This window comes from Peromyscus leucopus, chromosome X, assembly GCF_004664715.2.
Source record: "Peromyscus leucopus breed LL Stock chromosome X, UCI_PerLeu_2.1, whole genome shotgun sequence".
Classification (NCBI taxonomy): domain Eukaryota; kingdom Metazoa; phylum Chordata; class Mammalia; order Rodentia; family Cricetidae; genus Peromyscus; species Peromyscus leucopus.
The window spans coordinates 49,546,362-49,561,093 of NC_051083.1; the positions used below are offsets into that span (position 1 = coordinate 49,546,362).

The following is a 14,732-nucleotide window of genomic DNA, read 5'->3' on the forward strand; positions in this document are numbered from 1 at the left end:
GGCAAGCTACCGCGCAATTTTTTGGTTCTATTTTGACTCTTTAAAACTTTTCTTAAGGTATGAATTTTATATCAAACTTTGTAAGATTAATATCTATCTATTTATCTATTAAACTTTTGTCATGATGTTAATGGTCATATAGAGTACTAACTAATACTAGAAAATAGGCTTCATCTAGCTGCCTGTACACGTTTTTGTGTTTGAGTCTCTATGAGTATTCTGCAGGGATTCGTGACCATGCCTAACAGCAAATGTGAAGCCTCCAAAAAGATGATGGGGCCCCTCAACGATGATTCTATCAGGATGCTGATAATACCACTAAGCTGGCAAAGAACACCCAAAGATCAGCTTTGGACTACAAACTACTCAGGACAATTTCGAGATGGCTAGCTGAGATAATCCAGCCTCACAGACTGCTCAAGCAAGGACTTGAGATAAGCTCTGCACTTTTGCATTATACAGAGACTGGACAACAAATCATACAGCTACCTCTCCCAGGACTTGACAATTAGCTCAATATTTTTTTTTCTTTCAGGATCCTCTAAAGATGCTTTCACCCCCGGACAGCAGAAAGTAATTTTATGAACATGATGCCCACATTCCCAAGAGGTGGGGTGGGTGGTTTTTCATTTTTCAATAAGTTTTGGATAATTGTAATTGTTTAGGATGGTTACAAGTTGTTATTGTTAATGGTCAGGAAAAAAATTAACAGAGGAGATTAGATGTAATGTTCTTGTTTGAAAATAAAAGGAAAAAAGAGGATATAGATGAGGTAGATTATTGAAAAAAATCTATAAAAAAGATATAGAATTAATAGAACAAAGGGTAGATTATTAAATCTGTGTTGAAATGAAAAAGAAGACATAGATAAGAAAAATATAGATTATTAAATCTACTTTTAGAATAGCTATTTGTTTTAAATATTTTACATTGGACTGGATTTTTAAATATTGTATAAAAATTATGTGTATTGCTACAAATTTGAAATTGATTTATGTACATGTAAGATAAAAAGATTGATTATTGAATCTTTTATAAGGCAATTCTATAAGAATTTTATAAGGCAACTTCTAGTTTTAGATATTTTACATTGGATTGTATTTTTGTATATTGTATACAAATTTTGTACATTGATACAAATTTGAGATTGATTTTGTTAGAAAATAGTGTACATATATTTCTAATCTTGCTTAAGGTATTGTACCTATACAGTTCATTTAACAATGCAATGCAATTTTCTAATTTTTCAAAGTTATTTTTACCAACTAATTATGATATAAAGAAATGAAATTTAGCAGTTAGTCATTACCATCGAACTTGTAGTCATATTAGGTATGTTTTCAAAGACAGGCAGAGGTATATTTTTAAATAGACAGGTCATCTTCAACCACTTCAGAGATCTACATAACATGGCATTTAAGATGTTTTAATAACATACATTTTTTTTTCTCTTTTTTATGACAATGAGACATGTCTGCTCCTGAAAGCACCAATGTACTTCAGAGAAGCTGATGGGCATTGAAGAAACTCCTTATGGAGTTTACTTTCATTCTGGCAAAAATTAGCCACTGTGCAAGAAAGTGTCCTTACATCAATTACTGACAGTATGCTGTCCAAAATGGACAAGCAGGACACAAAACAAAGACTGCTGATCCTGGCCAAGACAAGGTAGGAAGGCTCTTTAGAAAATCCTGCTTCACAGATGAGTCTGTCAGATATGCTAAGCCTATAGCCTTTAGAGGATGCCTCAACATTACAGAGAAATGTCAGGTGACTGTCCAGGCAGCTGGCTGTTTCTGTCCTACTCACATTTTTTGGAAGTCACTTGTTTGCACTTCCTGTTTAACTATGTAATATTATTTCCTTCTCGGGTCTCTGAGGGGATTGAAGATTAGGTAGTTATAGTTACAGATTTCCTTGTTAAGTTCAGAAAAGAAACACACTAAGAGATGTAAAGTGTGTAAGTTTGAAAGACATCAAAGATAGTTTTTAGTTGATAATACAAATTAGGATAGAAAGCAAATTAGATACAATCCTTTAGATTCACAAAAATAGGATATATAACAATACTTTCACTGAATTTGTCAAATGCAAATGGACTAGACATTGTTGATGTATTTATTGCCTATATATAGTATATAGTTTTTGTATTTATTATATATAGTTTTTCTTATATTAGTTGTAACTTTTTTATTTTAAACAAGAAGGGGAAATGTGGTGATATTTTATTTACACATAGCTTGTCTGAAGATCAGAGGAAAAAGCCAGCTGCTATACTAAACATAGAAATCAGACAGTGGTAGCACATGACTTTAATCCTAGCATTTGGGAGACAGAAATCCATCCAGATCCCTGTGAGTTCAAGGCCACACTGGGAACAGAGCCAGGCATGGTGGCACATGCCTTTAATCCTAGCTCTAACCATAGAGGTCTGGAGATCTGTACAGACAGACAAGAAGTGATAGAGCTGAGCAGAAAGGAAGTGATGTAGCTGGGCAGAGAGAGGAAGTGAGAAGGCAGGGACAGAAATTCATATAGGCATGGGCATACAGGATATAGGTCTCTTTGGAAGCTGAGGAGATGGTGAAGTGATGTTGGCTGTGACTTGTCCTATTCCCTGATATCTCAGTTTTTACCTCAACATCTGGATTTGTTTATATATATGTGTATATATGTCTTACAGTCCCTTACCCTACTAAGGTATCTTAATGGCCCATCACCATATTTTATGCTTTTGGGTACTGTCTAAGTTAGGGATTCCATTTCTGTGAAGAGACACAATGACCATGGCAACTCTTGTAAAGGAAAACATTTAACTGATGTTGGCTTACAGTTTCAGAAGTTTAGTTCATTATCATGGTGGGAGATGGCAGTGTCAGGCAGACATGGTGCTGGAATTCTATATCTAGATCAGATAAAGCAGAAGAAAAAGTGACACTAGGCATAGCTTGAGCATCAGGGACCTCCAAGCCCAACCCCACAGTGACATACTTCCTCCAACAAGGCTACACCTACTCCAACAAGGCAACATTTCCTAATAGTGCCACTCCTTTTGAGCCCAGCATTCATACACCTGAGTCTATGGGGACCATTCCTGTTAAAATCAACACATTCCACTCCCTGGAATCCATAGCCTTTTAGCCATATCATCATGTAGAAATGCATTCAATATAATGTCAAAAGTCTTCATAGTCTGTAACAGTCTCATACGTGTTTAAAATCCAAAGTTTAAAGTCTCTTCTGAGATTCATGCAATATCTTAATTGTAATCTTTTTTTTTTTGTTTTTTTTCGAGACAGGGTTTCTCTGTGTATATTTGAGCCTTTCCTGGGACTCACTTGGTAGTCCAGCCTGGCCTCGAACTCACAGAGATCTGCCTGGCTCTGCCTCCCGAGTGCTGGGATTAAAGGCGTGCGCCACCACCACCCGGCTGTAATCTCTTATAAAATAAACCTGAAAAAGCAGATGACATACTTCCAACATATACTGGTACAGAACATACATTACCATTCCAAAAGGGAGGAAAGGGAACATAGTGAGGAAATACTGAATACTGAACCAAAGTAAAACCAAAAACTATCTGGACAAACTACAAACACTATATTTCTGTGTCTAATTTTAATACACTTTTCAGATCTCAAACTTCTTTCAAATTGTTGACTGCAACACACTTCTCTTACTTCTCTTTCTGGGGCTAATTCCACTCCCTATTAGCATCTTTCCTGGACAGGTGTCCCATGGCTCTGGCATCTCCAACATCTGGGATCTCCAAGGCAATATAGGTATTACCTTCACAGGGTGGCCTTCATGCAATCACCTCACTAGGCCTCCATGCAGGGACACACCTGCCACACACCTAGCCTCAGCAGCTTTCCTTTGTCACGTAGGGAAATTCTATAACCTCCTTCTTCTATTCTTGACACTAAAACCAGAACCATTTGGCTGAAGCTGCCAAATTCTGCTGCTTGCTGGGGCTGGACAATGCCCCCCCTCCCCCGCCATGTTCAATCATGTTTTCACCAGCTTTCTATTTTCAATGGTTTCCTTCACTGCCTAAGCTTGGGGGTCCTGGAACTTGATCTGTAGATCAAGCTTGACTCCACCTTAGAAGTCTGCTTGCCTCTGACTCCTGAGTGCTGGATTTAAAGGCATGTACCACTATGTCTGGACATAAGCTGTTCTTTAATTCCTTTTCACAAGTCGGAAGCATAGACGTGTGGATTCTTGTTCTGAGGTTACCACTCCTCTTATTCCATTTAAGATTAGACTTTTCTGTAATCTCTTTTTCTCCTTGAACAAGGACTTAGCTTCATTCTACTTTGTGGTGCCTCATTTCTCTTCAAATTGTACATTTTTTATCTTTCCTTGCTCAGTTTACTCCTTTTCATTATAAAATTGTGGAAGAGTGACCACTAATAACCATATAACAGAATTAATACCAGGCTATTTTAAAATTTACTCTGCCATTGCAATTAATCCATAAATCTTCAGGTCAGTCTCAGGCAGACTTTTTGGACAAAGGCAAAAAGTAGTCACATTCTTCACCAAAATATCAGAAAAATAATCTCCAGACCACATATTAACATTCTTCTCCTCTGAAACCACTTGAGCCAGGCATCCACATTTCAAATCACTCTCAGCACCACTGTTTTCAATGCTCTTGCTGGCATGGTCCATTAAGCCTCACTTAAAGTGTTCAACTGCTTTTTCTAATCCAATGTCCCAAAGTCCACATTCCTCCAAACAAAACCATCGTCAGGACTATCATAGCAATACCCCATTCTTGGTACCAATTTATGTCTTAGTTAGGGTTTCTATTGCTGTAAAGAGACACCATGACTATGACAACTCTTATAAAGAAAATCATTTAATTGAGGCTGGCTTAGAATTTAGAGGTTTAGTCCATTATCATCATGGTGGGAAGCATGGTGGCATGCAGGAAGACAGTGCTCGAGAGGTAGCTGAGAGTTCTACATCTGGATCTACAGGCATCAGGAAGAGAGTGTGAGCCACTGGGTCTGACTTGAGCCTCTGAAACCTCAAAGCCCACCCTCAGTGACACACTTCCTCCAATAGGCCACAGCTCCTGATAGAGTCACTCCTTTGATCCTAGCATTCACACACATGAGTCTGTAGAGGTCATTTCTATTCAAACTGCCACAGATAGAGTCTAATAGATGTCTAAAGGTGGCCTCCCTATCTCTTTTTTAAAGGTCTGATCATTTATTTGTTACTCTTAAAGATCTCTTTTTTAAATAGAGTCAGAAGTAGAAGCTTTCAGCGAGGACAACCTGTGTTTGTTGGCAACATGTTCCTGAAGTTTTCCTTTGGCTTCCTTTATTCTCTTGGCCAAAGTTTAGTGTATTCTTCTGACTCTGCTTATTTTCCTAGTGTGTTGTTTTTATTACAGGATACCTGAAGTAACAAGACACACCGAATCTTGGGTACCTTAGGCCTGGGCTTCTTACTTTCTTTGTTTAAGGATTTTTTTTTTTTTTTTTTTTTGGTTTTTCGAGACAGGGTTTCTCTGTGTAGCTTTGCGCCTTTCCTGGAACTCACTTGGTAGACCAGGCTGGCCTCGAACTCACAGAGATCCGCCTGCCTCTGCCTCCTGAGTGCTGGGATTAAAGGCGTGCGCCACCACCGCCCGGCGTTTAAGGACTTTCTTACAACATATTGGTAGACATTATCATCTTTGAAAATATTGAACATGTTTTTATGGATTCTGCTACCTCTTATGGGCTGCAACAGCCAAGGCACAGTGGTATCTGTCAGTCCAGGAATATCCTTCTGTCATTTTTTTATGATAACCATGTTGACAATACTCAGGTTGGCATACACAATGCATCTATGAACAGACTTATGCTTCCTCTCTCCAGTTCTCCTTTGTCTATAACAAGAATGCCCCTTACTCAAAACCAGGTATATTTGTAGTGCCTTGATCAAGATACCTCAATTCATGGGAAGACATTGTTTAGATCCCTACCACTTATTTGGACCACATAATCTTTTCACTTTCACCCAGACCATCAGAAGCTATTTCTGCGGTCATGAGCTTCTCATAGAATATACAAAAATTGCATTCATCATCCACTTTAATGAGTTTCTGATAACCATTGACTTGGAAGAAGATATTCAGCTTCATCTTCATATAGGTAATTTCCTAGAAGGTGGCACAAAAAAATAGATGACCTCCCTATCTCTTAGGATGGACGTTTTTTTCCTTCTCTTCTTGTTTATGTGCAGGTGTTGTGTATTCATGTGTCTATGTATATTTGCCTATGTGTAGGTGCATATATGTGTGAAGATGCATGTGCATATGTATGAGGTACCTGTGGAGGCCTGAATCTGATATCAAGTATCTTCTTTGATTAGTCTTCTACCTTGTTTCAGGCAGCATAGTCTCTAACTTAAACTCAGAGCACCACATACACAGTACAGCTGATCTGACCAGTCAGTCTGCTCTGGGGATCCCTTGTTTATGTGTTCTGATGCTAGAATTAGAAATGCACATGGGTATTTTGCTCCTCTTGTTTGGACAGCAAGTGAATTAACTGTTGAGCCATCTTTTCAGCCAATGCCATTTTAAGCCTAAATGAACTGTAACCTTCCTTACATTTTTATCAGGCTGCCAGAAAGCAGGTGTGCATATTCCATTTATTTCTTTCTAAAGAATTATTCCAAAATTTAGTGTTTTAAAACATTATTTTAGTTGTTCTGTTTTGAGAGTTTAGGACTCAAGAAAGGTTTAATTAATAGCATATTTGGTCACATGACTTCAATTTGCAAGGCTTATTATAGGTTGGGTCAGTCATTTGCATGCTTAATTCCTTAAGGGTCCTTAACTCTTACTCTACCTCTTGTGAATTTCATATTGCATGGCCTTTTCATGCAATCTGGTCTTAATGATGTAACAGCCTCAAAATATTTTTACTCATTGCCTGATGAATGATTTTCCCTAGAGTAAGATTCCAAGAGTGTTAAATGGATACTGTTCCTTTTTAAATGCCTTACTTAGTTCTTGGCACAGTGTGACATTAAGGACTTTCTATTGCTCAAAGCAGTCGACAGTTTACTCAGATTCAAAGGAAGGTGATCTTGAATATAGTTTTCAATGACAGAAGACTAAAAAATCTGTAGCCATTTTTTGATCTTCCACAGAATCACATAACTTTATGAATACATTTTAAAGCATTATCATTTGTTGAGTCATTAGTGAAGCACTGACATATAAAATGTAATATTTTAGGATTATTTATTAATTAAAAATTTATATTTGATGTCATATTTTATTTCACAAATCCTGAAAGTCTTCTTCGGATTTGATTTCCTTCAGATGTTTTCTTATTTTATTCAAATTCTATACATGTATACAAACTTTTCTTGAATGAAATGAAGGTATATAAAACCATTTTCAATTATGTTCTCAATAGTGGCTCTCAATTACATAAAATAAAACACAACAGAAATAAAAATGTAAACTCATTGGAACAGAAAAACTTGTGAAAGCAAGAGAAATTTTTTAGTTAAAATAGAGTCTCCTAACACATATATCTATCATGGTCTACTTATTTAAATTATTTTCCTCTTTAGCATAGAATTTTTATTGTTCTTGTTTGTTTTTGTGACAGAGTTTCTCTGTGTTGCCCTGGCTGTCCTGGAACTCATTCTGTAGACCAGGCTGTCTTCAAACTCACAGAGATCTGCCTGCCTCTGCCTCCCAAGTGCTGGGATTAAAGGCATGGACCACCACCACCCAGAAATAGCACAGGATCTTTGGTTAATTTTATTAACATAAAAGTTGCTTAGCCACCTAAGTTATTTTTTATATATTACATCTATTTCCAGTGGAGTCAGAAAGTGTTTCATGAGTTTCTTGCTAATAAGAATTACATTAAGTATAAGGGATGATCATTTCCTAACTTTGGTCACATCCTTTTGTATCTAGAAATGGATCATTGAAGTTTCAGGACTATGATGTTAATGGCATTTGTGCACACCCAAAAACAAGAGAATGAACAACTTGACACTTGACTTAATTAGCTGTAATGAGCAAGATAATTTTCTGATATGGAATTGAATTTTGCTATGAAAGAATGGAAAAGGGAAAGGTAGCACCAGACATAGGGGAGCTAATTTATGAAATAGTATTTGTTTTAATGGGGCTTTTCTGTGAAAAAAAATTTCCTTTTATGTGAGAATGTCACAGTTCAAGAACAGATTTGAATTATTTTACTCCAAGGTTACTTCTTAAACTTTACACAATAAAGCATTCAGCAAAGGGAGTATGAACATTACCACATTGTCCTTTGTGAGGTCAGGATGTTGACAGCAATGTGAAATCAAAGAAAATCAATCTAGGTAGCAGTCAATACTCAATGTAGTTGTGATAGTGAGGAAAATTATTTCTCAAAAAACCCCTCATCATTAACCCTTGTGAATTTATTAGGCTACATAGAGAAAGGAAGTTTGTAAATGTGACTAAATTAAGGATCCTGAAACAGGGAGACAGCTCTGAGTTCTCGGGGCTATCTCAGATATGTATTCACATGAGCCATGGGAACAAAAAGTAAAAATCAGAAGAGTATCCTGCGTGAGAGTAGATGCCTAAGAAATTTAGTGGAGTTATCTGCCTGGAATTCCAAAGATGTACTTGAGGGTAATTTATTTCAAATTTGATAACTTATTATTGGAACAGAAGGCTGAGAAGCAGGACCTAAATTAATATAGCAATTGCAGAGTCTGATTTGTCCAGAAAGAACAGAATTTCCCTCACAATTCCAGTTTTTGATGCCTTTTCTAGGGAGTCAGGTGAGTGTATTCTACAAAAGGACTTATAGGTAATATGTAAAATTGGTAGCAGCTTAAGTTCCCTTCAACTGGGGAATGGCAAAGAGTGAAATGTGTATGTTCCAGAATATTATGACACAGTTATCAGGAAGAAGATAGATCTGATTAGCTGGGTTTGTGAATGTTCCTAAGAAGTGCTATTTAATGAAGGAGAGAGGATGAAAAAAATTACATATAGAACATGAAATCATTTTTATAACAATACAAATTTTATACATATTATAAAATGAAAATTTGATGCCATGCCATACTTCCAACATTACTAAACAGTTCTTTATCAAAATAGATAATTGTGATGAAGATGTTGGTAATAATATCACCATCCTAGGTGACTTCCATCCTCAAACAAATGAAATCTTAAATACTTTCTATAAATATGCCCCACCTAGCATAGATGATGCTTTCTTCCACTGAAATTTGAAGACATGCTTTTATGAATAGCACAGTCTTTTGAGGACTTTAATGTTTTGCACAATGATTAAGCTCATATAAACTGAGCATCCTTGATAATCCTTATTTTTTTCTGTTTAAATATAACTTCCTTTTTCTGTGCAAATCATGTATCTGGCTTCCTTGCATTCATTGAATATAACCTTTCTCTTTCCTTTCCTAAACAGACTATGTGTCTGGTTCTTCCCTTGACATTCAATGAGCATGCTGATAAGTGAATAAAATATCAAACTAAAGTAATAACAATGTGGTTGTCATATGGGATATTAGTCTTTCTGCAATATTTTCTTTTTATTTTTCAGTTTATTCCATTTTATCCTCACAAAATATATCCGGATTAAGTTTCCCCTCTCTCTACTCCTCCTAGCTCCTCCCTACCTCTCCTCCCAACCAGATCCATGCCCTTTCTGTCTTTCATTTGAAAACAGGCTTCTACAGGATAAACATAAAATAAGACAAAGCAAATATTTATACACTAGAACAAGACAAAACAAACAAGGAAGGAAAAGAGCCCACAAAAAGTAACATAAAACAGATACAGATGCAGAGATCCACTCATGTGCACACGCAGGAATCCCATAAAAACATTAAAATGGAAGTCATACTATATAAATAAAAGACTTATGGGGTAAAAAGAGAAAAAATATATAAATAAAATAATATAAAAATAAAAAAATAAAATTAAAAAAAAAGCCCTGACATGACATTATGAGACAAGGAACCTCCAACGTTGCCACTTAGTTCATTTTCTGTTGGCCATCCACTGCTGGGTGTGTGTGTGTGTGTGTGTGTGTGTGTGTGTGTGTGTGTGTGTGTGCCCGTGCCCATATGAAGTTGAAAACTGTGCTTTCGAGGCTGAGGTCCACGGGTTGTGCTCTTGCCGGGGACCATACTGGTGTCCTTGGCTCATGTTGTCTGTGGGTCATGCTGATTTCCTTGGCCTGTGCTGCTGCTGAGGGCTGTGATTGTGTCCATGGCCCGTGCTGCCGCAGAGGGCCATGCTGACGTTGATGTACAGCCACTGGAAATCATGCTGAAGTCCATGGGAGTTGCTGAATCCAGAGACCCTGTCAATGTCTGTGGTCCATGCTGTCACCAGAAACAAACTGTAAGTTCATGATAAGTGCTCCCGCTGACTGTAAAGAACAATGAAGCTACATTTGCGGGGATATCAATGACTGCAAACTCACAGTTGAGAGAGACATAGATGTTTTTTGTGATAATTCCTACCTCCTCCCCAAAGTAGCAGCATAGACAGGAAACCACTGAAGAGAATCTTTAAAGATGAAGTGTAGCTCTCCACAACTGAGGGCTTCTGGTGGGGGTGGGGAAGGACTCAGTTCTCTTTAAGGGGCTGACTACTGGGAATTTGACCATGCTCCAGTGAGTACACGGGCAACACAAATTGGACTTGTGTGTGTGTGTGTGTGTGTGTGTGTGTGTGTGTGTGTGTGTGTGTGTTTCTTCTACCTTTTTTTGTGGGGGAGGTCATAAGAGTGGGGCAGAGGTTGCCTGGGAAAAACAATAGAGCTGGCCCTGGTGGTGTGGGTGCAGGTGACCGTGCCCAAGGGTGTGAGAGCAGGAGAACTGATCCTACTCCTTGTTGCCTGCTGCATTGGGTGAGCTAGCCAAGGCAATGCCAGAGAGCTTGCCCAAGTGGTGACAATGTGGGAAAGCTGACAGCCTGACCTATCCAGCTACGACCCAGGCCCAGAAACAGGGCTGTGACTTAGCCCACTTCAAGATCTTCTTCATCTCTGAACTGCTGGAGCAAGTGAAGGGGCCAGACCTGCAGATCCAGAGCTGCCGCATCTCTAAGACACAAGGCAACAAACAATAGGATATGCAAAAGGAGTCCCAGTGAGGGTCCAGTATCTATAGTGTAATAGAAGCCAGAGGCCTCATACTAGACCAATGACACACTGCAATGAGCACTCACAAGTAAAGACGTTTGGACTAAAAGGTATACTGTGTGACTTGCTGTGTCACACTAAAGTTTCTCCATCAAGATTTTTGTTTGTTTGTGTTTTGTTTTCTTTTAAATTTTCTTTTCTTTTCTTTTTCTTTTGGGGGGGAGGTTGCAAGGACAGAGGGCAGATACAAAGGGATGGGGGATGAATGGGATTGGGATGCATGCTCTGAAATCCACAAAGAATCAATACAAAAATTAAAAAATAAGAGTGAGAGATGGACCTGGGAGGACTTGGAAGTGAGTGTGTTGGGGTGCCTGATACAAAATTCCTTAAAAATATTATATTGGAAGAGACAAAAAGAATATTTTATGATCAGTGAGGAATTGTGTTAGAATTTTGATGGGGATGGCATTGTATCTGTAGATTTTTTTGTAGGATGGCCATTTTAATATGCTAATCCTATAGATCCATGAACATGGAAAATCTTTTGATACCTTTTTCAATTTCTTTCTTCAAAGGTTTGAAGTTTTTATCATGCAAGTCTTTCACTTACTTAAATATAGTTACCCAACGACACTTTATATTATTTGAGGTTAGGTGAAAGGTGATGTTTCCTTGATTTCTATCTCAGTCTGTTTGTTGTTTATATGCTGGAGGATTACTGCTTTTGTGAGTTAATTTTGTATCTAGCTATTTTGTTGAAAGGGTTTATCAGTTATAGGAGTTTATCAGTAAAATTTTAGGGTCACATATATATACAATAATATCTGCAAAAAATTTACCTTCACTTCTTCCTTTCCAATTTGTATTCCCTTGATATCCTCCAGTTGTGTTTTTGCTCTAAGATTTCAAGAACTATATTGAATTGGTACAGAGAGAGTGGACAACTTTGACTTGTTTCTGATATTAGTGGAATTGCTTTGAGTTTCTCACCATTTTAAGTAGATGTTGGCTATGAGTTTGATGTAAACTGCCTTTATTATGAGTATATGTGTTGCTTGTATCTGTAATCTCTCCAGGATTTTAATCATGAGGAGGTGCTAGATTTTGTCAAAGGCCTTCTCTCCCCCTGCTTTTTAAAATTGATTTATTTTATATCCCAGGCACAGTTTCCCCTCCCTCCTCTCCTCCCAGTCCTCTCCCCCATCACCTTCTGTTCCCACCCTCAATCCACTTCTCCTCTGTTTCTGTTCAGGAAAGGGCATGTCTCCCATGGATATCTACAAATCATGGCATATGAAGTTGCAGAAAGACTAAGCAACTCGCCATGTATTAAGGCTGGGCATGGCAACCCAGTAAGAGGAGTAGGGTCCCAAAGGCTAGGAAAAGAGTCAGAGATAGTCCCTCCTCACACTGTCAAGAGTCTCACAAGAGGACCAAGCTATACAACTGTAACATATAGTCAGAGTGCCTAGGTCAGTCCCATGCAGGCTCCCTGGTTGCCAGTTCAGTCTCTGTGACATTATGAGCCTAGGTTAGTTGATTCTGTAGGTTTTATTGTGTTTTTCTTGCATTTTCTTAATCTAATGAGATGGTCACATTTTTCCCTTTCAGTTTGTTTATATAGTAGATTATGTTTATTGATATTTGTATATTGAATCATCCCTGCATCTCTGGGATGAGGCCTACTTAATGAGGGTGAATGAATGAATGAATCTTTTTGATATGTTCTTGGACATATTTTGCAAATATTTTATTTTTATATCTGTGTTCATAAGGAAAATTAATCCATAATTCTATTTCTTTGTTGGATCTTTATGTAGTTTGGGTATTAGGGTAATTGTGGCCTCATAAAATGAATTGGGCAATGTTCTTTCTGTTTCTATTTTTTGGAATAATTTCAGGGAAATTGGCATTCATTCTTCTTGGAAAGTCTGGTAGAATTTTGTACTAAAACCTTCTGGCCCTGGATTTTCTAGTTGGGAGACTTTTAATGACTGCTTCTATTTCATTAGGGGTTTGAGGTCTCTTTACATTATTTATCTGATCTTGATTTAACTTTGATAAGTGGTGCCTATTGAGACAATCATCATTATCTTTTAGATTTTCCAATTTTGTGAAGTTTTTAAAGTACGTTCTTAGGATTTTCCAGATTTCCTTGGTGTCCGTCTATTGGTATGTCTGCTTTATCATCCCCCTTTTGTCTATTTGATTATTCTCTTACTGCCTTTTAGTTAATTTGCATAAAGATTTGTCAATCTTACTGATTTTATCAAAAAAAAACTTTGCTCCACTTGTACTTTGTGTTATTTCATTTGTTCCTGTTTTATTGATTTCAGCTCAGAGTTTATTTCTTGCACTCTCCTTATTTTGAGCACTACTTCCTTTTCCTGTGGAATTTCCCTAGCACCACGTTTCTCCCTTACCCCATAATGTCTCCCTCTATCAAGATATCTCTTTCATTACTCTCCCACTCAGTCCCTCCCCTGGCTCAAACATCCCCTTCCCTCATGTTCACAATTCCCGTCCCCTACCCTTTATTGCCCCCCATTCTCAGTTTACTCATCAGGAAATCTCTGTTTCCCCTTCCCAAGGTGATTTGTACATATCTCATAGGATCTTTTTTGTTTCCTAGCTTCTCTGGAGCTGTGAGTTGTAGTCTAATTACCCTTTGTTTTACATCTGGTATTCACTTATGGGTAAGTATATACCATGTTTGACTTTCTGAATCTGGGTTACCTCACTCAGGATGATATTTTCTAGTTCCATACATTTGCCTATGGTGGTATTCTATTTGTACTGAAATGTCATTTTAATTGTATGTTAATAAATAAAGTTGCCCAGGGGTCAGAGCTATTAGAGCCATATAAAGAGCGTGGCGGTGGTGGCGCACACCTTTAATCCCATAGATCTCTATGTGTTCAGGGATACAGCTAGCATTGGAGACATATGCCTTTAAGACCTGGAGGGCTGTACTTACAGGCAGTGATGAGGCAGTCATGTGTTTGGGTTTACAACCAATGAGAAGGCAGAACAGTAAGACTATTTAAAGACATACACACAGGAAGTAGCTCTCTTTCGGGGAGGTAGGAGCACTGCAAGAAGGGTAAGATTTTAGCTCTGAGCTCTGACCTCTCGGCTTTCTCTTTTACATTAGTTCTGTGTTTCTTATTTAATAAGACGGTTGGTTACATCTACATTTGCCTGCAAATTTTATGATGTCATTGTTTTTTACAACTGAGTAATACTCCATTTTGTATATGTACAACATTTTCTTTGTCCATTCTTTGGTTGGGGGGCATGTAGGTGGCATCCAGGTTCTGGTTATTATGAATAATGCTGATATGAACATAGTTGAACATGTGTCTTTGTGGTATGATTGAGCATTCCTTGGGTATATGCCCAAGAGTGGTATAGCTGGGTCTTGGGAGAGATTGATTCCCAATTTTCTGAGAAACTGCCATACTGATTCCCAAAGTTGCTGTACAAGTTTGCACTCCCACCAACAGTGGAGGACTGTTCCCCTTGCTCCACGTCCTCTCCAACATAAGCTGTCTTCAATGTTTTTGATCTTAGCCA

General features: G+C 37.8%; 1 pseudogene; it reads right to left on the reverse strand.

Annotated features, from left to right (window-relative positions):
• Positions 1-5,251: 5,251 nt before the first annotated feature.
• LOC119086601 lies at positions 5,252-6,145 on the reverse strand (annotated as a pseudogene).
• Positions 6,146-14,732: the final 8,587 nt, after the last annotated feature.